Below are 22,745 nucleotides of genomic sequence, written 5' to 3'. Positions count from 1 at the left end.
GTGTGAAACAAGGTCACAGATTTTATTCTTCCTTCATGTAGACATCACTTACTTAAAACTATGAGGGCCTATCCTGGCCAGAGACAAATTAACATGGCTCCACTGACTACATTAGGGCTCTGCCAGGGTACACAGCCTGGGGATGTGAGAATATAAAAGCAAACAGCATCATTTCTCTAGAAGTAGCTTTTCACTGGTGTCTGTTAGGTGTCTGACCAAAAAATTTTCATGGTAACTCTGATTTACTGCAATTTTGATGAGTTGGCATTCTGGTATCACAAATGATGATGTGCAGTTCCATGTGAGAGAGCTATCAGGACCACAGAAACCGGATTGTTGTCACTTGATCTAACCAGGGATGAAGGTCCAAAAATAAGCATGTTTGAGAACAAATTTTCGATTCCTGAAATGTATCAGGTAAGTACTTCGGTCTGTTGAATACTGTGGTCCCTTTTCAGAGGTAGCCATGGCATACAGAGCAGTACTTGACCCTTTTTCTCCTAAACACAAAGAGAAGGAAGTGAAATGGGTTACTACCTGGTTCCTCTGCAATCAGGGGGAAATTAGGCCCATTTAGGCCACCAGACGTGGCACTGGTTGTCCTGTGTCCCCATGGGAGCTCACACAGGAATGGTTCCCAACCGTTTCCGGCTGTGCCGCATGTTTTTCCCATATGACAGGAGAGCTGGGCAGGTTTACATTCACAAAATGTTCTAAATTTGATAGACGAATAAGAGTGACATAGAGCAGGTGTATTATCCCCACGTGTCACAACTTTCCCAGCAAAATAAGAGTCAGAAATTCAACTTTCTGTAGATTCTAGATTCTTTCTAGTAGATTTGAGTTGGTTTGCCAGACTATAAGTTTTTTGTTTGGCAACACATCTTTCTTATGCTAACAAGATCAATACAGGAGTGCCTGGATGTCAAAGGTATACTCAGAAATATGCACATAAGAAAGACAGGATCTGAGAAGTTTGGCTTAGCCATAAAGTTGTGAAGAGTCCCAGATCTTCTCATCTGACCTACTCCAGTTTCAATCAACAGTTTCAATCCTGATGTTCTGGATAACATCCTGAGCTTGAGCACATTGCCATAGAAGACCCCAAGGAATAGGTATCTGTAATCAAATACATTCCTTGGCTCTACACAATTTCTATGAAATACTGAAGAAAGCCACTTGCATACTATTCACACTTAATATAGAGCACCTACTCAAATAAACATGCTGAGGTAGAAATGAAGTAATAACTAGCTCTAATCTCTTTTAAAGGTCACAAGTCTGCTAAAATGTTCTCAATGCATTTTTGAGCATGAGCCTACCCAAAGCCCGTGGATCTCTTTCTTTCTGCTGGGTTCCCAGCACATGGTGCTTTCCCTTGCTGCAGAGCTTCGCCTGCAGATGTTCAGACCTTCCCAGGGCTTTTTCTTTGGACTTTGACATCTGCAGAGTGAGTGTCTTTCACCAGATGGTCTGCCCTCTGCTACCTCCCACCCCATCAACATCTCCAGACAGAGGGTTAGAGTCCAGAAAACACAGGGGGGATAGCAGCGAAACAGCTGAGCCACTTGACTTGCAACTAAGCCCAATCCGTTTAGAAGTCCAATTAGAAAAGTTATGGTTAATCGCTACTCGGGAGGGAGGGAGGGAGAAGCAAAGAAGAAATCTTCTTGCTTAAGAGATAAGGACAACAGTATCTAATCCCAGCTGAAGTTCTTCCCTTTGTGCCTAACAGATGTTCACTCCATTGGGGCCTCTGTGCAGCTCTCCTGAACCAAGCTACCTTTCATCTGATATTCTACATTATTCAAAGAGACTCTTCCAGCAATCAGGAAGGGAGCACAGGTACTCATCCTCTGAATTTCCTTCTAGACAGCACTGCGACCTCTGATACTCTCAGGGACCCCTACGAGACCCCCTACACCACAAGGCATTTCCAGATGGACCAGTGCCACCCATTTTATGGCCCATTAAGACCAGATAGCCACCTGGGGAGATGACTGAAGAATGAAGAATGGAGTTAATTGGGCCAGGTACACAGGAGGCAAAAGAAAGTTGGCATGAGGTCGCTCGTGCTACTCTAGCTGATTACACTGGTAGTAAACCTTGCACTCCAAGACCACATTTGCTTTCCAGGCCCAAGAAAAATATGTGCTTCCTCCTGTGTTCATTAAATCGGCATGAAGACTGATACACAGCTCCTGCAAAAAAAAAAAAAGAGCTTTCCATGGCTGTGCCATCCTGTATGTGCCTCTCCAGCAACTTGCTTCAAGCCCATTTTATTTCCTCTTTCATCACCAGAACTTTCTGCCAGAAATGACACATTAAGTAGTTGGCATTGAAAAAATGAAAATAAAAAAAGAAAAGGTGAATGAGGAAAAAACACATTTGCACGCAGAGTGGTGGTTGAAAAGAGAGCAAGAGCAATGTCAGTGCCCTTTGGAAAAAAAATTTACATAGGCCAAAGGATGACTGCCAATAAATACTAATATACTTTATTAGACATTGCATGTCTTAACCCCATTTCCCTTAATGCTTTATTACACATTTTACCTCGTACGACACTGATGGAGATTTAAAGCCATCTCAAAGTGTACAAGAATGTATAAAAGAAACAAAGAAACATTCTGATTTCCTCTTTACCAAAGAGGAGGGAACAAACTAGTGAGGATAGTAAAGTGTTAAAAATGTATAATCCATTTTTCATTCTTCCAGGTACCCTCCCTACATTCAGTCATGTAGACCTACCAAATTCATAACATATTTCTTTTTTGTCTCCTCCTACAGGCGCAGCACAATTTCAACCTCCAACACAGTGTGCAGGTTTATTGATGAGATTTTCAGCAAACAAATTAAAACCAAACTGTCTGAGGACTGGAGCCCTGAAACATGAAACTGCAAAGATTTCTGAAGTGAATATTATACTCCTGCATCAATGAATTCCAGTGAGACTAGTCATACATATTTACCTGTATGCATAAATCTTTAAAATATAAAACCCCAGATATGGTTATTTTTACCCAATGTTTTTATATTTTGAAAATTAAAATAGACTTTATGTTATTCTAGCATTTATCAGCCTTGACTTCATGCTTCATTTACTTAAAGAGAGGAGGGAAAGAAAAAGCAGCGAATAAAAAGGTCTTCATGAAAATGGCCCTTTTTTAGGAGGAACCTGGTACAATTGTCTCTACACTGCCAACACACTTCCACACCCCATCTGGATGTAAACCACTTTAAACAAAAAGCACAGATATACCATTACAGCTTTTTTCAGTCTGTCTGTAGAAACTGCCACATGTGCAACTGAGAAAAAGTATCTAACCCAGTAATAGCTTTCCCTTTCCAAGAGGAAATATTTGCATCAGTGCAAGCAAGTTTTAGAAATACAGAAATAAGTGCCTAAAGCCTGAGCTATGTTTACTTTCCACTGACTTCAGAGACAGGACCGTTCACATAAGATGAAGATGTTGTTCAAAATAAAGTAACGATACAAAAATATGCACTAAGATACAGAAACACAAGTCTTGAACAGCAGAAGAAAGCATTCTGAAAAACTGTGTTATCACATACACATTCGTCTCCTTTTTTACATTTAATGCATATGAAAGTTTCAGTCCAAAATGCATTGACAGAAAAAGTTGCTCAACCGCCTTAACACCACAATTAACACCCTCACTGCTCTTACAGAGTGTCAGTATGGATTTAATCTCACAGACAGCTCAGACGACTATGGACAAATACTATCACCTGATAATAATTACCATTTGTTCTCATTTTCCTTCTGTATATACCAACAAATATGCTTTTTCTGCTTTTCCAACTGAAGCAGCCAATTACCTGCTGTGCTTTGTAAGCTCCCATCCACGCTCCCCAGGAAACGGATAATGCGCCGTGCAGCACAGTGGGGAGAGCTCACTCGGATGCAAAATAATTCCAAACTTACTCAAGTCAAGTCTCTCTGCTGCATTCACAGGCTGAGCTATGTGTTAACTGTATTTATTCACCACTGAAAGACTATGCTTTACAGTTATAACCCTGGCGAATACTGAGCATTTAAATAAACCTACTTTTGCTTAGCCACACAAAGGGGTTTTATTCTTCTACCACAGCTGTACACAAAAGAATAGCGTGCCATTTCAAATCAAAACTCCTGAAGTTACTACTTACCAGCTTGTGATTATGTATTCAGTAAGCCCGATGAGCTGAAAAGATTTTGTTGCAGAAGACAAAAGTTACAAAAAAGCAGGTAAAGTTAACAAAAATGAAGGGAAACTAGCATAAATCCTCTCTTCATTCATCTACTTACATGTTCCTGAAGACTAAAAAGGACCTTAAAGAAAGTGCTCTCAGCAAAGACTACATCCTCTTGTCAGTCAAACCCTACATAGTTTCAGCTAGGCATCCGTCCAAAAAGACATGGAATTATTCTATTTTTGTCTCCCAGTGCAAGTGGAAGCATTTTTACAGATTTGTGGTGAGCATTTTGATTTTTGTAGTGGTCAGCTAGTAGAGGAATGTAATTAAAGACCCTGTTAAACGTTCACAAAGGAGGAACTGGATAAATTTGGAGATAAATAAGAGTTCCATTACAATACAGCCTGATATAGAAGCACAATAAAAACTTTCAACAAGGTTAAAAATCCAGATGTGGTTTGCTGGAAGAAAGTTGTAAAAAAAATTTTTTTTTGAACAGCATTGTTGTCAGGAGTAGTGGGACAACACATTTTCAAAAAATGTAGGCTTATCTTTTTTAATGAAATAATTTTAGTTATTAAAAAGTTAAAAAAAATTTAAAAGTTAAAAAAAAAAATTAATGATTTTACATGGAAAGCTAAACATTTGTTTTACCACCCATGTTATGTCTGGTATGTTACTGTTTTTATTCAACACAGGTGTTTCCTTAGAAGTACTTCACATTTTGCCTATTGCTGACTTATAAAATAAACCTAAACCTCTGACTTTATAAAGTATGAGAATACCTTGGAAATTATATGTTTCACTTCTGTTGCATTTAATTTTTACTCTTATTATATCAATAAGAAAGCGTGGTCATTTCCTGTGTACATTCAGTCTGGAAGCTGGCACTGAACCTCAGTGTACATCTTTACTGATCCCTCGAGCTCTCCAGATACGAGACTTTCCTCACAAGGGAAGCTTTTAGTTCAATTCCCCAAAACTCTGTCATCATCGAGGAGGGTGTACTTGTGTCCCCGCTGCCTTCTCCTCTCTGCTCCAACTCCCTCACCCATTGCCCCTTTCACGCTTGTTTATTATTCTGCTCCCATCAATCCCCCTTTGGTGTCCTCCATTGCCGCCCTTTTCCATTAAGCACTGATATTTCTTTTTAGTCCTCTTCATAGCTCTAAGTCCCTGCCTCCTGGTCCTGCTCACCAAGTGAGCCCTACCCTGCCGGTCAGTCTTAGGGCTTCTCCAGCCACTGCTGCCTGCTGGGCTATGTTCCAAACTACTCCTTACGTGTAGAAAGCTCTCTCCTGAATTAGTCCTTAAAGTAAGCTGGTCCTGGCTATCACCATCCTTCAGGTCAAAGCCTTCATCCAGATGCACTAGAAGACATTAGTCAGCTGCAACAGTAAGTTGGAGGGTTGTGAGGAACAAACAGAAAAGAAGCACTCGCTGTCCCCCTGTTCCCTGGTTCTCCATACTTACACGGTGTTTTCTTGCTCTGATGTTGCAAGGTTCCTTACAGTGTGAATGTCCTTGGGCTAGAAAATATCTCTTACTACATTTTGAATTAGTCTCTAGTATAACAGTATCCAGTCTTTCTACGCTGCTAGACATTATTGCAAAGCATGCAAGAAATAAGCTATTTCTTTAACATCTTGTTACTTATTATCTTCTTCCTCAAAACTCAGCTCTTGCAAGATGTAGCTTCAGCTGAATGAAGAGATTCATTTTAATTTTAGGGAAGAAAAAGGAAGAGAAAAAAACTCTGTGTAGATGGGTGCACACACATCCAGAAAAGACAAGAGGCTATTAAACCTTCAGCAAGACAGGAAACTTGCTTCCCTTTGAAACATCTCAAGCGCATTACTGTGCAGGTTTCCCTAACCAGGAATATGACATGCTATCGTCCCGTCCTTTAGTCTTCATGTTTGCTGAGAGTGGACCAACAAAATGTGAAGGAGAGGAGCACGAGCTGGGGCACAGGGGTGTGGGCAGAAGGGCAAAAGAAGCCCTAACTGCCAAGGTTCAGCTCCACTTAGATTACATTTGGGGACGCAGGACAAGGATAAGGCAGGATTATCTTTATTAAACTTGTCAGTCCTTTTCTTGCTGACATAGGCATTGAATTTCTCCATTTAACCCTTAATTACAAGGATCCCTGGTAATCCTTCACCCCTTGCCCTTGCGACAGGTAGAGAAGCATTTTACCTCAGGTAGTGCTGCAGGGGTACCCAGGAAACCAGAATCATTTTTAGCATCATTTTCCATTCAGAGTTTCTGAATAATGACGGCTTCATCCACTCCCAGGTCCTACAAAGCCTGCCTATATCTGCCCTGCCTGGTGCCTACTGATGGGCTATTCTCATTTCTCTTCTCCAGAGGAGCCATTTGAGTCCAACCTTTAGTTCAGTCGCCTGGCACCTTCTCCCATAGTAAGTCTGTGGCTGTTTTTACAGCTTGTCCCTTCCTGGGTGGCCTTTCTCACCAGTCCTTATGTGAGTGTGCTGGGCAGAGTGGCCTGGTCCTTGCAGCCACCACAGCTCCACCTGCACCTCTTGAGCCTGGTGCGACTGGGGAGAGGACTGCGCCTTCCAACCTGGGCCAGCAGAGAGTGTTTGATTTTTCTTGTGCCTGCCCAAATGCGGTGTCAGTTCTAAAAGGATGAACGGTGCCTTTAGGATGAACAAAATACTATGATTTAGGGAGTTTGTCATTTACCAAAAGACCTGTGCATTTGTGCGCTCAGTGCAGCTCCCAAGTAATAAAAGACCCAGGGTGACATATTCTAGAAACCAAGGCTCTGAAACCCTGTCTTCCTCACAACAGTGCATAGTTTGCCAGCATTTCCATGCCTTCTCTCTGCAGTGGACAACCCAAAACAGACAACCGGCACTCATGATCGTTGTTAAAATCCACTGCCAGGACCTAATATTGAATACAATTCCCAATCTTTCTGATACCCAAAATTTAGGAAAATAGTCAAGGCTTTGCACATACACAATTACTAATGTCTAATTAATATCACATTTCTTGCTGGCTGGCTATCCGCCACTATTACACCAGTATGACACTGACTTTTAAAATGGAGATACTTTATGGCACCTATTGCTTAACTGTCTTGTTCTAAAATTGCCTGGTCTCCAAAATCCATCCATTTTAAGGAGTTCCTGAGAGGCAAAAAGCTCTGGATTAAGATTACTGTTCCATTATTGGTCAGAGTGTTAATTTCCTTCCTGTGATACCAGGCTGCTTATCATTTTTGACAACACATTTAATTGCTATTGCAACCCCCACAGCTTTTTCATAGGTGCTGTCAAGATTATTTTAATTAAAATAATATCTATACAGAGGTTAATGAAAACTCGGAGAAAATTCCAGCAGGAGTTTGTCATCCGCCACTCTTCATTAGTGAGTTCATGAGAAACCACATTCCCACAGTCCCCACGACTCGTGGAGGCCAAGTGGGACTAGGAAAACACCCCTGGACAGCTTCCACGGAGCTACGGCTCCAGCTCACCCAGTTTGCCATGCAGATCCAGAGCCCTTCCCACAGAGTAACCGTCAAAGTCAGTCCTTGGTGTTTGGCCCATTCTCATTACTCTCCTCAGAAATACTAATGACCATGGGGCATATAAAATTTCCCTCATTATGTCAAATGCTACTTTGATAGCATCACAGATATAACCTGACATCACCTGTACTTTATCAAAGATAAGTCAATTTAGTATCAAGAAATGCATTCCTTCTTATACGTTTTAAAAACAACTAAATGATACCACATGTGGGAATCCAATGATTCCAACAGCAAATGCACTCACACACAGCCACTACCATTTTTTTCAAAAGCAGACTAGTCTCCACTTTAAATAAATCCTGCATATAATTAGACAAATCGATATCTATTGAACAACATTTTTCTTTTTTTTTAGTTAGCAACCCTCACTTAGTACTAAACCATATCTTTGCAAACTGTTAATTTACGAAATTACAGGCTTTAAGTCAAACCAGCTCAGTTTGTTTGTGTATGGTTACAGTTCTCAAACTTTGCAGGCTGTTTCAGTAAAGCTTCTTGCGGTAACACTCGCATAGTGTACAGCTCGTTCATTACTAATTCTTGTTCCATTTTAAATACTATTTACTAGCTGCCGGTGTATCTTTCTTCATGTATAGGTGACAACAGGCACATCAGTCACCTTCCCTTCAGCTAGGCTGGGCTGCACAAAGGTTAATGTAGTGCAAAGCAATGCCTTTGGAGCCAGTTGGCTATAACTTCAGGCTCCTCTTCTAGCTCAGCTACTTGTTTTTTCTGTGTTCTCACTTTCTGTCCCATGATCAAATCACCACTACCAGTTGCTTTTTATTTGAAAAAATGGTCACCTCCCTAGATGACCCACCTCTGTGCTGTGAATGCACACCCATATCCATTGAAGAGGAACTGCAAAGCCCATACCTCTGTATGAGCAGCAGAACTAGCAAAGGTTGTTTTCCTATAATTCCCATGCTGTTTATTACACTTCCTAATCTCAGTTCCTTACCGTGTCCCATATTACACCCATTATGGCTCCCCTGCTTCCTTCTGTCAGACTCTTTGAGCCTATCTCCAGATCACAGAGACTGGCAGTTTCTGCAAAAGACAGCAGCTAATTCCTCACCTTTCCCTTAGTAGGAAACCACCTTGGGTCTCACTCCACTGGATGCTAACTTTGATAAAACTTGTAGGAACTTAGTATCTATAAGATGTCAGGATTTTACAGACTTTCCCAGTTGCATAGCTGTCAGACATGTCCTACTACTACCTGTGAAGTGACCATCCCAATGTGAGGACACTGAGTATGGCTGAGAAAACTCATACTCCATTCTGGAAAGCAGAGCTCTGAATGTCGCAGCATAACACAGTATAGCTGGTTGAAGCTTCTTACACGATTACTACTGTGTTTCATAATGCAGTTGTTAAATAAACTATGTATTAGTACAAAAAAACCCTGGGAAACAAACTGGAAGAAATCCCTTTTGAGGTCAACATTTCTGCTGTTCATCAAGGGCAGACGGAAAACTGAGGGCCTGCTGCAAATAAGGAAAAATCAGTAGGCACAGCCAGTATCAGAGATATTTTCATGGAAAGTTTGGCCAAATGACTGGTTCACATAGCATCTATGAACACGCTGTATTCCCCCCATCCTTCCTGCAAGTATGAGCATTGTTCTATCTGCTTCGCATTTGCAATTCTATTAGTGGGAACATTTTTTAATGTAAAGTTGCCAAACATAAATCAGCCTTGAAAAAGAATAATTAGAGCAAGTTAGAAGATTAAAACCATGGGAACAAAATGACATATACAACAACTTTTCCGTAGCTGTGATTTTCTGCGGGGGAGACAGGGGATTCTTGTTCTCTCTCGCTCGCTCTCCATTGGAGCTTTTTCTACTAAAGGGACAGCATTGTCGCTCACTCTCAGACTCAGATTTGCTCATGCCTTTTTTGTGACTGTGATGATGCCTCGAAGCCTTTTCTATTAGCCTTTCCCATTATAAACCTTCTTTAGCTCATAACAGTTCAGATGCTTTCTGCTGTAAGGATAAAGGAGCTCTTCACTCCTCACACACTGCAGTGATTCTGATTACTGGGAAGATATTTGAAATGTAATATTGTGAGGAGAGGTGTAATTATGTCTGTATTTGAATGGAACTATTCTAAGAGGCTTTGCAAAGGCAGACTTTCATGGCTGCTATAGGCCCTTGGGGTCAAGCAGTTCATTAGGAAATAACCAGGACCTGAAAATGGTCTGGTTGTTTTTTGGATGCTTGGCAAATTCCACCACCTTCTCAGGAATCTGGTATTAATTGTCCTCATTGTAAGCACTCAGACTGGTCAGTATGCACTGGCATCAACACCAGCACTCCTTAGCACTCTTAATGGTACCACCAACATGCTTTTTTTTTTACTGGCTGCCGGATGTGGTTACATCCTACAACTGCATTCACACAACAAAAACTATCCTTTCTGCTGAGCCTGGATTTCCTTTTTTCTCTCTTCCTCATTGCATCCAATGCAAATTAAATAGCATCCCAAATTCTGTTAAGATTAGGGCACATTTCTTGCTCCGTACGGCTTATAGCCAGAACTGGCCTCCCGAAAACTTGGAAGGGGGAAGAAGCAGAATAATCTTTCCTCTTTGAAGTAAAGGTTTGGATTTTAGCCCTTCCTGGTTTATCTCTTCCTACTTTACTTTTGATATATTCTCATTTATGTGCATTCTCAATCCCTGCTTAGCCTTGCTCTGTCCTGCCCCCACAGCAATGGGACTATTGGCAGTGCCTACAGTAAGGCACACACCGAAGCCCTTGCACGATTGCTGCTTTAGTTCACCCTTCATCTTCTGACTAGAAAACATGAGCTTCCTTTCTCCTTTTCTGCCTTCTTCACGTATTTATTCCAGCAACTTAGTAATGTAAAAAGTGTTGTACAAGCAATGGAGAAAGCCACCGCTGTTAGAGGAAAACCAGCTTTTCACTTCTCAGACAGCCTGACCTACCGCAACAGCACTGAGGAGAAGGCCAGGTTTCTGCATGGTCTTCCCACCTGTACAAGCACTGTGGCCCAAAACAAGGAGTTTAACAAGAGTTTTGCTAGGATAGCCCAAAGTCAGCTTTTCTGAAAAATCTTCCCATTTTGTCTTGTTTATGGCCACATCCTAGTGAGACCTGGTGGATGCAGATCTTGCTTGAAAATCTGGCCTGAGGAGTGATCAACCAGTTTTTAACATCATCTTTTTTGGAAATACTACCAGTCAGACTTAAGCAGAGTATAACCCTCTCAACATATGTCTCAAGGGAGGAACAGATCCGAATTTGGGCTTAAAACATCAAGGCTCCTTGGGAGTGCAGGCTGCAGGCAGCATCAGTCACGCACAGACTGAGAGGAGTGCCAGTAATCTTGAGGGCCATTTGTGAGGGATTTCCACAAGCTTGAGTTGCAATCTCTTGGGAACACATAACAATGCACCCAAAGCAGCCCAGAGAAACACTACAGAAATCACACAACCTCTACCAAGGTCAGTTTTAATGCAGCAGTTGAACGTTGTGGGTCTTGATAACCACATTCAATCATGCAAGAATGCCAGAGTCGCTGGAGCCCTTCCACAAAAAATGAGTAGTCTCCATGTTCTAATGCCCTCCATCACAAAACAAAATCAAGGCTTTGCCATCCAAAAAAAATAAGCTGAATGGCTGGGTGGCTCATGTGCAGAAACATCTGGACTGGATAGGGAGTAACACACAGAAAACAGCCAGCGAGTGTCAAAAGTTCAGAGAAGCAGTAACTAAACATCATCCTATTGCAGCCCTATAGACAAAGATATCACAAAAAATCAAGTCAAAAATTTGAAGCCTGTTATGCAGGAGAAGTCATGAGTACATAACTTTTTAGAATAAATGGTTTCCCAGTGAAGCTCGCTATAAATTATGATCTCTTAGAAGTCAAGCTCAGAGAATAAAGTGCCAAACCCCAGTACAGTAGATAGCTCCAGTCACCAGGCAGGAAGGAGGCCTGTGACAGTGGCAAGACATAAATATGTATAATTTCAAGGAAACAACATGAGAACTTTTCCATGCCTCTGCCTAGCAACATGATCTCACCAAATGGAACTAGCAAAGGTGGCGTGCGCATCCGCTATAGAAAATGCAAAGACAGCAGTCTTCTACCGCATGAAGTTGATAATATTGTGTCAAATCAAAACGTGCATTTTTAGGACTAACCATATATGAGGCTGCAAATTACCATCAGGAAAAAAAATGCCTTTAAGCAGAGTCGCATACTCCAATAGCCATATGCTTAGATATCCAGTAGAAAAGCAAATAACTTTTTGGCTTCTTATGACAAAGTATCACATTATTTTGCTAAATTTTACTCTAGGACTATAAGGCATCCTAATAAGTTTTACTTTCCCATTAATGAACAAGAAAAACATTGTAATAAATTATAAATTGTATTTTTTAAAAACATTGGAGGATTAAAAAATCAAATATTCTGTTACATTTGATGGTGAAGCAACATCTGTACCTTGTTCTTGGGGAATTTCAAGTAGTACAACAGCTCTTAGCAGTAACCACCATCAGAAGGAAGCCAGACATCTAAAATGGGATATCAGCTGAGTTAAATTAATCTGCATATTACTATATACTTGGATTTTATATTAATACAGTGTTAAAAAGACATTATTTAAGGTATGAAGTCACATGCAGGGAAGCTTGAGTTTTTTCTTGACTCGTTATTGCACAATTCAAAATGCGGCCCTGACTTATATGCTTACATTCTATTTTGTCTACAAGGTTCTGCCTCACTGAGTACACAGTACAGATGGCACTCAATGAACAGCTTTTTATAACACCTCAGCCCTCACGGCACTGCATGTTTCTGAAACCCTGTGGTATCACCCACTACTTTGCTCTTGGATTTTCTTATAGCACTCAAGCATTCAAGCCCAGCACAAATCTGAAATGACAGCATGATTCTCCCTACCAGTGCTTCTCTGCCATGAGCAGATACCAGCAATCAGACTATTATGCAGTAATTTTCAATGTTTTACTGCTTCCACCAAAGTTTGTAATGGGGTTTTGAAGAACAAACTTTCTTTTGGGAAGATGGGAGGGTTTGATTCCAAATTCATTCTATAGAGGGGTTTCTTCCTTCCCCCCACCCCCAATGTAATCTTTCTTCCACAGCTGTAGATTGAAACACTGATTCAGTCACCAACACTGCCAGCAGGCTTCAGCAGAAACTCCCTCCCAGCACCATCCGAAAATAAACTGCCAAATATCTTTTATTTTAAAGGCGAATTCAGTTTTATAGACACAGCTGGCCTCACCTTTATAACTTTCTCCACCCCAGCTTCTCTGCCTGTGCTGGACACCCTTCTTTAACTTCCTCACCCAGTACATTAACACATCACTGATCATTATTAAACGGTGACGGCAGTAGGAGTACCGCACCTTGAGATACCTACCTTTTGGATGAGGCTGTACAGCTCCTCAGCTTCCAAAGGCCAGCTGGGAAAGTGCTTCATGGGCTAAAATTACGTTATTGGTATGCACTGGTTTTTGGAACCAGCTCTGTGTTGATGTATTCTGTGTTCCTGTATTTATCTGTGACATTTATTAGGAGGCATCATCAGATTTGAGCCAGCAAGCCTGAAGATGTGCTTCTCTTTAAAGATCTATAGAAGTCCATTGCTTTTCAGCAAAGCGCTTGAATGTGCTTTTAATTTTATGTCCATGGCACCAGAGTATGCACTTAACTTTTTTTTTGGAACTAAATTGACTATTTCTAGAAAAGTAATGGACAGCTACCAAACATGGTTGTTCCGGTTCATTTATACAAGACATTCATTTTTGCAGATGCCTACCTGGGAAGACAGGTCAGGTGTACCGCACAGGCAGGGCCGTGCCTTGCGCTGCTCTCGTCTTCAGGAGTGTTCACTATAATAACTCTCTCTGCATCATTCAGGACCCAATGAATAATTCAGCAGAGTTTCATTACTCCACCAGTCCTGCTTTGTTTACTGGAATATCACCCCATGGTTCAGCACCCATCTGGCTTTAGGCATAAAACCTGTGGAAAATGTAGCAGTTCACGAAGGCTGGAGGGAATCTTTTTTTGATGCTGGAGTCCTATGAACTCACAGTACCTTTCATTTTCTATTTGAGAGAGAAAGTCAACTGACCTGAGAAACTCAGCATAAACTGATGGATACTTACATCTTGTCTCCTTTACAGACTGTGGCAAAGTTCGGTTCTCCCACTGGATTACTTTGAATTGAAAACAAAATACACTGGAATTTGGGGAGGTCTTCCAAAGAGCAGCTCAGGATGCTCTGTTCCTCTTACACATTTAGGGTAAAAGACCTGTGAAATTTATTCTCAAAATGAAAACAAAATAAGGCTTGGTCTGTACTGCAAAAAGTCTGCCAGTATCCCTCTCACAGAGGTATTCTACTAGTAGACACATGGATTGTAACATAAAATACAGCAGAATTTTACTATCACAGAAATACTGTGTAGGAGTGAAGAAAAGTTACCAAATATTTTGACCAGGCCAGCTTGACAAGTGAAAATCTGAAGTCCATAGTTATTATACTTGATAGCAATGCTCCTGTGCCTGTGAACTTATATTTGACCTTTTCCATTAAAAGCTATTAGTCATTCTCTATTTAGTGGTTAATAATAGGACCTCCTGCATAATATAAACTTATTACTAAACTATTCTGGATTAAAAATAGGAAGCATATATTAACATCTTCATTTAGATCAATAGCAATACAAATAATTTATTTTCCTTTAGACCATCTGCAAAACTGATAAAAATTCAGAAAGATGTTTCTGCTTTTCAGTCACTTCTCCTCAGAAAGAGGAGTTTGAACTTGAGTAGCAAGTGCCATTCTATGCAAAAGGAACAGAAAGTTACTCTGACTCACTCACACCTCCTGGTAACTGAGTTATACCAGAGACTTTCTGTGTCTCCTATGCCCTCTAGCTTCTAGAAGATGTATTTACCAATCACTCTCAACTTGAGCACTTTTATATAGTTTTAATTTCCATGCAGTCACTAAAAGCTTACTAAAACAGAAAGTGAAAAGCCTTCCCCTCTCTTCTTCCCAGATACAATTTTTACCTGAGTTTGAAATGAGGACATGAAAATATTAGTCTAGATTCTCGTTTACATTAAAGGCACTTCATACTTCTGTGGCAATATAAATGGGCATTATAGATACACATTACATTTATATCAATTTAGGGTCCTTCATGAGTCCTGTAAAGGAGATTCAGCTCACCTGAAAAATGCCACCTGAATTTCAAGAATTGGATCTGATCTTAAGAAAAAAAGTGAGTTGTGAGACATAAGGGATATCACTTCTTAGTCTGGCTTAATTACAGAGTTAAATAAGGTCATTAAATAGTATACAGCAAAAAACACCTGATGCACAAAATGCAGTATTTTCTAATCAGTACGCTGGAGGCTGTACTTTGTGAAGCCCCATCAGGTTGAATTTCTGATTAGAGAATAAAACCTGGGGGGGGGGAGGGAAATGGGCCCATAAAAAAAGATAAGCCTGGTGTCCATAGCTAGAGATCCCGCAGCCTGCAGGAGAAAGCCGTTTTCTTGCAGATTTTAGGAGGGCTGATGGAGCATAATCAGCTTAAAGCTGGCTGGCTGTGAGGGACAACCTAAGTAACTTTTATCTTGACATATCATCAAGAGCTCCTGAACTAGAAGTGTATTTCACCTGCCAAATTACTGACATTTCTAAGAGTAGGGGCTTTACCTTAAATCCTACCTGCCACATCATTCAAGTGGCACCAGTGGCAGCCTATAAAGCACAGCTTCTGCAAATGTTGCAAGGAATACCCAAACAAGCAATAAAACTTTTGGTGAGGGGAAATACCGGTGATTACAGTGAGAGAAAAGTCTCAGGGACCCTGAGGATACCTGGGCTGTTCTTCTTTCTGCATGTGGGAAACTTTGGCAACCTGTGCTACCAAGAGATGGACACAGAGCTAAGGCTTTTAGTTACCAGTGCTGCAGCTGTAGATGCTGTTGTTACAAGGTGGCACTCCATCATCTTTTAGAAAGTCACTGGAATAACTGAATAGGGACACTAACCCTTATCAAGAACTTCAGTCACAAAGACATTTCAGTTAGCTAAATACTAAATGCATGTGGTTTTGAAATACACAATTATAAAACCAGTGCTTTGACACCTGAGGAGCAAGGTAACACATAGCTCTGCCACTGTGGAAAAAGGTAAATTATAGACATTTTGTCTCTTCTGAGAACCTTAGTTAGGAAAGAGAAACCAAAGGCAGCTTCACATAATACAGACAAAACTTTTGCACATTGAAGTGTGTAACCTTACCAGGAATAACCTTGAACTGGAAATAGCCAATGCATAAAGTTTATGAAAAAATCTTTTACTTCATTGTCAATATACATAAAGTGTTTCAAATGGTTTGGTCTCTGATCTGCTTATCTGGAAGTCTTTTAAATGAAAACTAAGGCAGATTTTGTTTAAACTCTGCAAATCCAGCATTTGAAGGTCAGATCTATTTCCTTTTTCCATTTAATTCTCTGTTTCTATTGCATTAAGAACACAAATCAATATTCATTTTCATAACCAATTTAACTCTTAGATAGTATCTTTAACTATAGAGTGATAAACGAAGTATTTTCCAGCCTAGGAGGAATGGACTGTGTTAACCAAGAGTAAAAACCTTGCTTGGAAAATATACACACACTCAGAAACCTCACTGGCAGCATTGTCTTCTTCAGCCCCTCTCTAGGAGAACTGACATGCTTTTTAGCACCTCTAAGCTACCGAGCCTCTTCCATAGATAAAATCTGCCTGTCCACATGAAAGTCACTGCACTGCTATTGTCATCCTTCCTCCTGATGCACTTGCTTGAGATTCATTTGCAGTAACAGGCCATTCCCAGCCACTAGTAATAATAACTATGATGTTGTTCAATATAAAAACATGGTTATATCATAAGCTAAAAATGGAATTAAAAACTATCTATGTACCTATTTTAGGAACATATCCTAATTAGAATAATTGGCTCTCTCCACAACAAGAGACAGTGAAGACCTATAACAGCCTTTCAAGCACGTCAGCAGAATAATGGACAAATTAATGTGGCTGACATGATTGATTTGGACTTTCAAGTGGTTTGCAAAGCTATGAAGGAGCTATAAAGACTCCAAATAGCCATAGGATGAAGTTCTTTCATGGAGCAGAAATGGTCTGAGAGGGAGGGAACAAAAAGTAAGCAAAATATCTGGTTTTCTAAACAGCAAAATAAAAGTGTTCTTATGATCATGATTTATGACTTGCAGCAAAGCTATACAGGGAGACAGCTGACTGCGCAAGAAATACAGGTCAGTGGGACCTACCGGAATGGGAACAACTGGGGTCCATGGGCTGTCTCCCTTGGCCCTGGGAGAGGAGGAGGAGGCACTCTCCAGCATGCCCAGCACTCGAGGTCACAGCTGCTGCGGGGGGGACGGGAGCTGTTGAGCAGCAGCTAAGCAGCACGGAGCTGCACTCCTGCTCCTGCTATGACAGTGCTGGCACCTCAGGAGACGGGCAAGCCATGCAGTGGGAAGCAGCCTTTATACACCTCTCTCCTGGGGGCCAAGAGGAAACACCTCAGCCGCAGGGCAAGGCTGGGGCTCCAGTCTGGAGGAGCAGAAGTTGTCAATCCCCCTTCCTTCTTTGTGGAGGGGCTGGGGCACAGCCTGCCTCTGTGGCACCTGCCAGCCCTAGAGCAACCTGCCCTAAACCAGCCTGCCAGCCCCCAGCACTGGAGACAACCAACCTTTCCGACCTGACTGACAGAGGGGACTTTGAGATGAGAGAACACCAGCAACACTTGACTAGTGCTGAAGGAGACAAAACACCATGTTAAGAAAAACAAGGTAACGCACTGAACACGTTAATCTGACTGTCCTCTCCACCTTCCTGTGCTCTAATGTGAACTGTGGCCTTGCTGGGAAATGCCTGGGGTGTCTGGCAGGCAGCTCACAAACACTGCTTACTGCATCCGCACTTCGTAATTACACAAATTGGTTAGTGTTTAAAGCCCTCATTGCTTCCTCTCCTTTGCTTCACCCCAAGGCAATTTCCTTTCTATAGTATAGCTGCTGGCATCTCAAGCACTTATGTTTGCTGGCAATCTTGAGAGCAGTTACTCAAGACAACCTTGGTAGGGGTTACTCAAGACCGCTGTACCTATGCCTCTACCACACATGTCTGTCACCTGCAGATGACCATACTCCTTGCCATATAGTCTCCTCGGAGAAGACTGGCTTGTAGACTCAGAGAGCAATTGGAAAATCAAATTGATTTCTTGCATATATGATATATGCTGCAGTTCGTGGACACTGAACAGATGATTAATGCAATGTCAAATTGCCTCATGTGCTAATGTGACAAGATGCTATTAGGAAAAGCCATTGAAAAGAAGAAGAAATGTGACACAACAACAGAAGTAAATAGAAAAGCCAAACCAGCAAGAGTGTAATCATCTTTTGTGGACAGCCAACATGAGTGTAATGAAATACCAAGTGGGATCTATGAGTATTTTCTCACACATTAGGGGAGGGAAAAGCCTGCCCAGAGGTACACATTCAGACTTTTAAAGGCAACATTTGCTTTTGCGGGATCAGTTAGCTGGGATCACACCTCAGCCCCAGCCGAAAGAGTAATTGGTGCAAACAAGAATTGTGATAAAGCCAAGAACAGAAAGAAAAATGTTGCAATAATTCTTATGACTCCAGGGATGGATCGGAAACCTCCTAGAGAAAGCATTGCAATGTTTGGCATAATTTAGAAATGGGAATTATCTACTTTCTGACAACAAAAAGGTACTATACTCCTTGGACATTTTCTGCAGAAGAGGACAACTTTAAAAGGCATAAGGAGCATCCAAAGTAGAGGACAATTCTGTGCAGAACAGGGGAAGGATGTGGTGCCTTTTAGAACAGTAAGAAAGCAGCAAACGTGTGCGCTATGTGGACCCCTTCCAGCAGCTGGGGCAGCGTACATGTGATTGTCAGAAGCAGTGAGCATGATCAGCCTGTATACCTGTTCTGAGATAGTTCACACTAGAAAAATGCAGAGACAGAGACCCAAATTCTCCAGCATGTTTCAGAGTCTTCATCTTGTAGAGACATTCAATCTGCTAATTAGACATGACAATCCTGGATTAGATAACCAATACCAACATTTGCTACTGCCTGCTATAAGTTGCTTTTGGCAGTGTTCAGTGTCAGAAGCAATAGCATTAGCTCTGCTCCTTTCTCACACTGCGGATGATGGAAGCTTTCAGGAAGATGAATTAAATTCCACTAACAGAAGGAAAAAAAAAAAAGGATCTAAATATCTGGAGAGAGCCACAGCAAAAGGCCACTTGGGTTATTTCAAAATGATGCTCTATCAATACATGCAGCAAAGCCCTGGTGCATGATCCTGAACCAAAAACTCAGTCAGCTCTAGGAGCAGAAGGCCATCTGCCCTTTGGTAAAAAGTGCACAGCTGAACAGCTCCTGCATCTCTGTTTTGGCAGCTGCAAAGTCCGTGGGGACATATGTTGGTATTAGCTCCTCTGTTATCCATCGCCTGGTACCACACCGGCTGGCCCAGGCCTGCCTGATACCCCGTGTGGTGCCACAGCCCTGTGTGGTGGCTCTGGGGGCCCGTGACACCCCGGGGAGCCCACAACACCCTCCTGCATGTCCCCATCCCCGCAGCCCACTCCAGCAGGCGAGCAGGTGAGTTTGCCTCATGGCATCAGCCCAAGTGGCCACCCCTGCTCACCCACCCCATGCCCAGCTGGAAGCTGCACCCACCGACAAGACAAAAGCAGGAGCAGGTGGGTAAATACCTCATCTGAGAGGGATCCCTGTATGCCCTCACTGTGCTTATTCACTGGCCACAAGATGGTGCTTTTTTACTTCCCATCAGCTCAGAGCAGAGGACTGGGCAAAATTCATAACCTTTCCTGGGCCCACAAGGTGCTTGTGACCATATTTGTACTAGAAAACCTAACAAATAGAAAACAATCTGCAAAATTAAAGCCCCAAAACTCTATAATGACATGAAGACAGTCTACAATAAATTATCCTCAGATATTTCTTTCTCAGGAATTTCTTCTCCTTTTGCCTTTACTTGCAAAGTGCACTCCCAAAGCTTTCCTTTGCACACAGCATAAAAAAAAAAAACCCTAACTGTTAATGAAAACACACACTGACAAACATCTAAAACCATCTGAACCAAACTATAGTCATGATGATACTGCCTCATAAACAAGAATACAAACACTCGTGCATGACTGATCTGTATTGTCTTGGCTGACTGAATACTAAGTAACTTGAGTTTGATGCCACTTAACACATACTGCACCAACATCATATTTTCTGCCAGCTTTCAGCATGCTTAGAATAGCAATGTAATTAAAACAAAAAGGTAAGAATGTTAGAAACCATACTTTCCCTTACTAATTGCTAATTCCGAAATAGATTTTCTCTTGGGGTAGAAGTTTGGGATTTATTTGAGAGCTGACAAGTTTGGATAATATTATCAGGAACGGCACTTTGAAAAAATGGAAGCAATTTCTTCCACTTGTTCAGTCAGTCAAAGCAATTGACAAGCTTCTAGTGGCTCTGCAATTCATTCTACCATGTTCACTGCCTTAAAATTTAAAAAATTAAAATAATAGTGGTTACACCTGTAGTTTTGTCTTGTTTCAGTAATAATCTGCTTCTCCTAAAGCTCTGAGCAACTCAGTTTTGCGGTGAAGGGTTTCTATCTCTTCACATCACAGAAGAGGGGTCCTCGCCTTTTTTCTTATTCACCCTTGCTTTCATAGTGCTATGGCCCTCTGTCCTTTACAGGCATATTTATTTGGTGAGTGTATTGCATTGCTGTCCCGATAGAGATCTTAATGAGAAAAGAGACAGAAGAAACAACAGGAATAGATCTTGAGATATGAAAGTAACTATTTCTTCCTAAGGAAAAAAAGAGCAACAAACGAAACAAAAAACATATCAAAAGTTTCATCCCACCTTCCTCCAACCAGGACAATTAAAATTTAGCACCAAGGTTACTAGAACCTGTTTACATGTTATGTTTGTGATCTGGCATAGAATATTAGTCTAAGGAAATCCTTTTGATTGACAGAAAAAATGCATAACTTTGTTAAACTGAAAAGAAGGACTAATAGTTTTTAGAAGAGATGGACACTACGGCTGTCATACAATTACATGATGCAGCCTCGTCTGTGTCTCAGCAGAGAATGGTTCTATATGAAAAAAATGAACTGCCTGAGCATTTAGACTTTAAAGCCAGAAGGGGCCCATGAACACTGCCTTGCTTCTTATTGAATATGAATCATTAAATTACATGCATTCATCCCAGCAACTGTGGTTAGGCATTTTATCTTGGAGAAGATTAAGCTGTTGGGTGCTGTAGTAGGGAACAAAAGAGACAACGTGCCACCTGTGCCCAGAGGCTCCGCAGTGACAGGGAAAGGTGTTAGTGAGGTAGCCAGATGACCCCCCACTTTATGCAAAGGAAAATGGGGAAAAATACCTGAAACCCGGCAAGGAATGCTTCCCGGTTCCAAAACTGGCAGTTGGGTCTAACCCAATCAGATCCTCACACAAACATGGGGCAGTGGCTCACCATGCAGGTAGGGTACACCCAGTTGCAGCCAATCTCAGATACTTCAAAGGAAAATGGAAAAAGTCACTAGACTATCTCTGGGCAACAGATTTGCAAGCCAAGACTGAACATCCCTCCCTTGCCCATTTAGGCACTGGAACTCTTCCCTCTAAACTGGTTTATATCTTCTACAAGGTCTGCTTTGTACACTGACTTACCAGGGCTGAAATGTTCCCCAAGGAGTAAAACCATAGCCACGAATGAGCATGATATAGAAGCGTTGTCACTGGACGGCCTTACTGGCTATGTCTACATCTGGTTGACCATGCTTCTCTTTTTGCTATTACACCTGCAGCAGAGACAGACAGAGATATCATGAGAGCCTTAACCTCTATTTTGCACAGTGAGGTGATCTTCATCTGAACTGATGAAGCAGATTTTAGAGTCCGGCTGTGGAGCACAAACAAATCTAAACATATATCTGACTCAGCTACTAAACTGAAACAGCAGCAGCTTTGAGGAGGAAGCTGGCAGCACCACTTAGAAGTCCATGGATTGCTTCCAGCTACCCTCTTCTCCACTTACTCTAATTATTTATCCCTAATCCCTAAATAGACTGTGTCTCAGGATTGCTTAAAAGAAATGTGCATTTCCATAGCTCCTTTTCCTCTTCCTTTCTAATTCACTTTTTTGACCTTAGACAAAAAACTCCAAAATATGTCAGGCAATTTCATTTGAACTACATCCTGTATAAAAACATTTAGTCTTAAACCACACATGATGAAGTTTGTCTCTATGGTTTTATTAAATGTAGCTTTTTATTTTTCCAGCAGAAGCCTCACTAAGTGGTGTCTCTTTTGGTTTTTTTGAGCTACTACTTTATGAATGTATATAAAAAGCAGCTATTTTTTCTGTTCTGAACTTTTGACTCAGATGGTAGTAGCTATAGTTAATAAGGCTGTAGCAGATCAATGGGCCATCTGATCTACAATGATGTTGACTTAGTGCCAAATGTTTCCATAACTGTGTTCAAATGAAAAATCAGTTTCTCAATCCAAGTGTATCTAAAATACTTTTTTTAATTTTGCGTAAATTCACAAGTGATACAATATTGAAGTGTTTTTGTTTGTGTTTTTGTTTGTTTTTTTTTTAAATATACTGTACAATCAGGTCAGTTAAGTGGTTTACATCAAGGCACAGCACACCGTATAATACACATATGCCTTGCCAGGCAGCAGTTTAGTATAATCCCCGAGTTTTGGCAGTAGTGGCAGGATAAGTAGCATGGATCACATAAGCTGGAAGATAAATAAATAATAGATGCCGTCACATTTTATTTGAAATA

The sequence above is a fragment of the Nipponia nippon genome, unplaced genomic scaffold (genome assembly GCF_047370975.1).
Source record: "Nipponia nippon isolate SJK-2023a ecotype South Korea unplaced genomic scaffold, ASM4737097v1 scaffold_10, whole genome shotgun sequence".
In the NCBI taxonomy this organism is placed as follows: Eukaryota; Metazoa; Chordata; class Aves; order Pelecaniformes; family Threskiornithidae; genus Nipponia; species Nipponia nippon.
The sequence above is the reverse complement of the archived record's forward strand: the minus strand, read 5'-3'. Positions refer to the sequence as shown.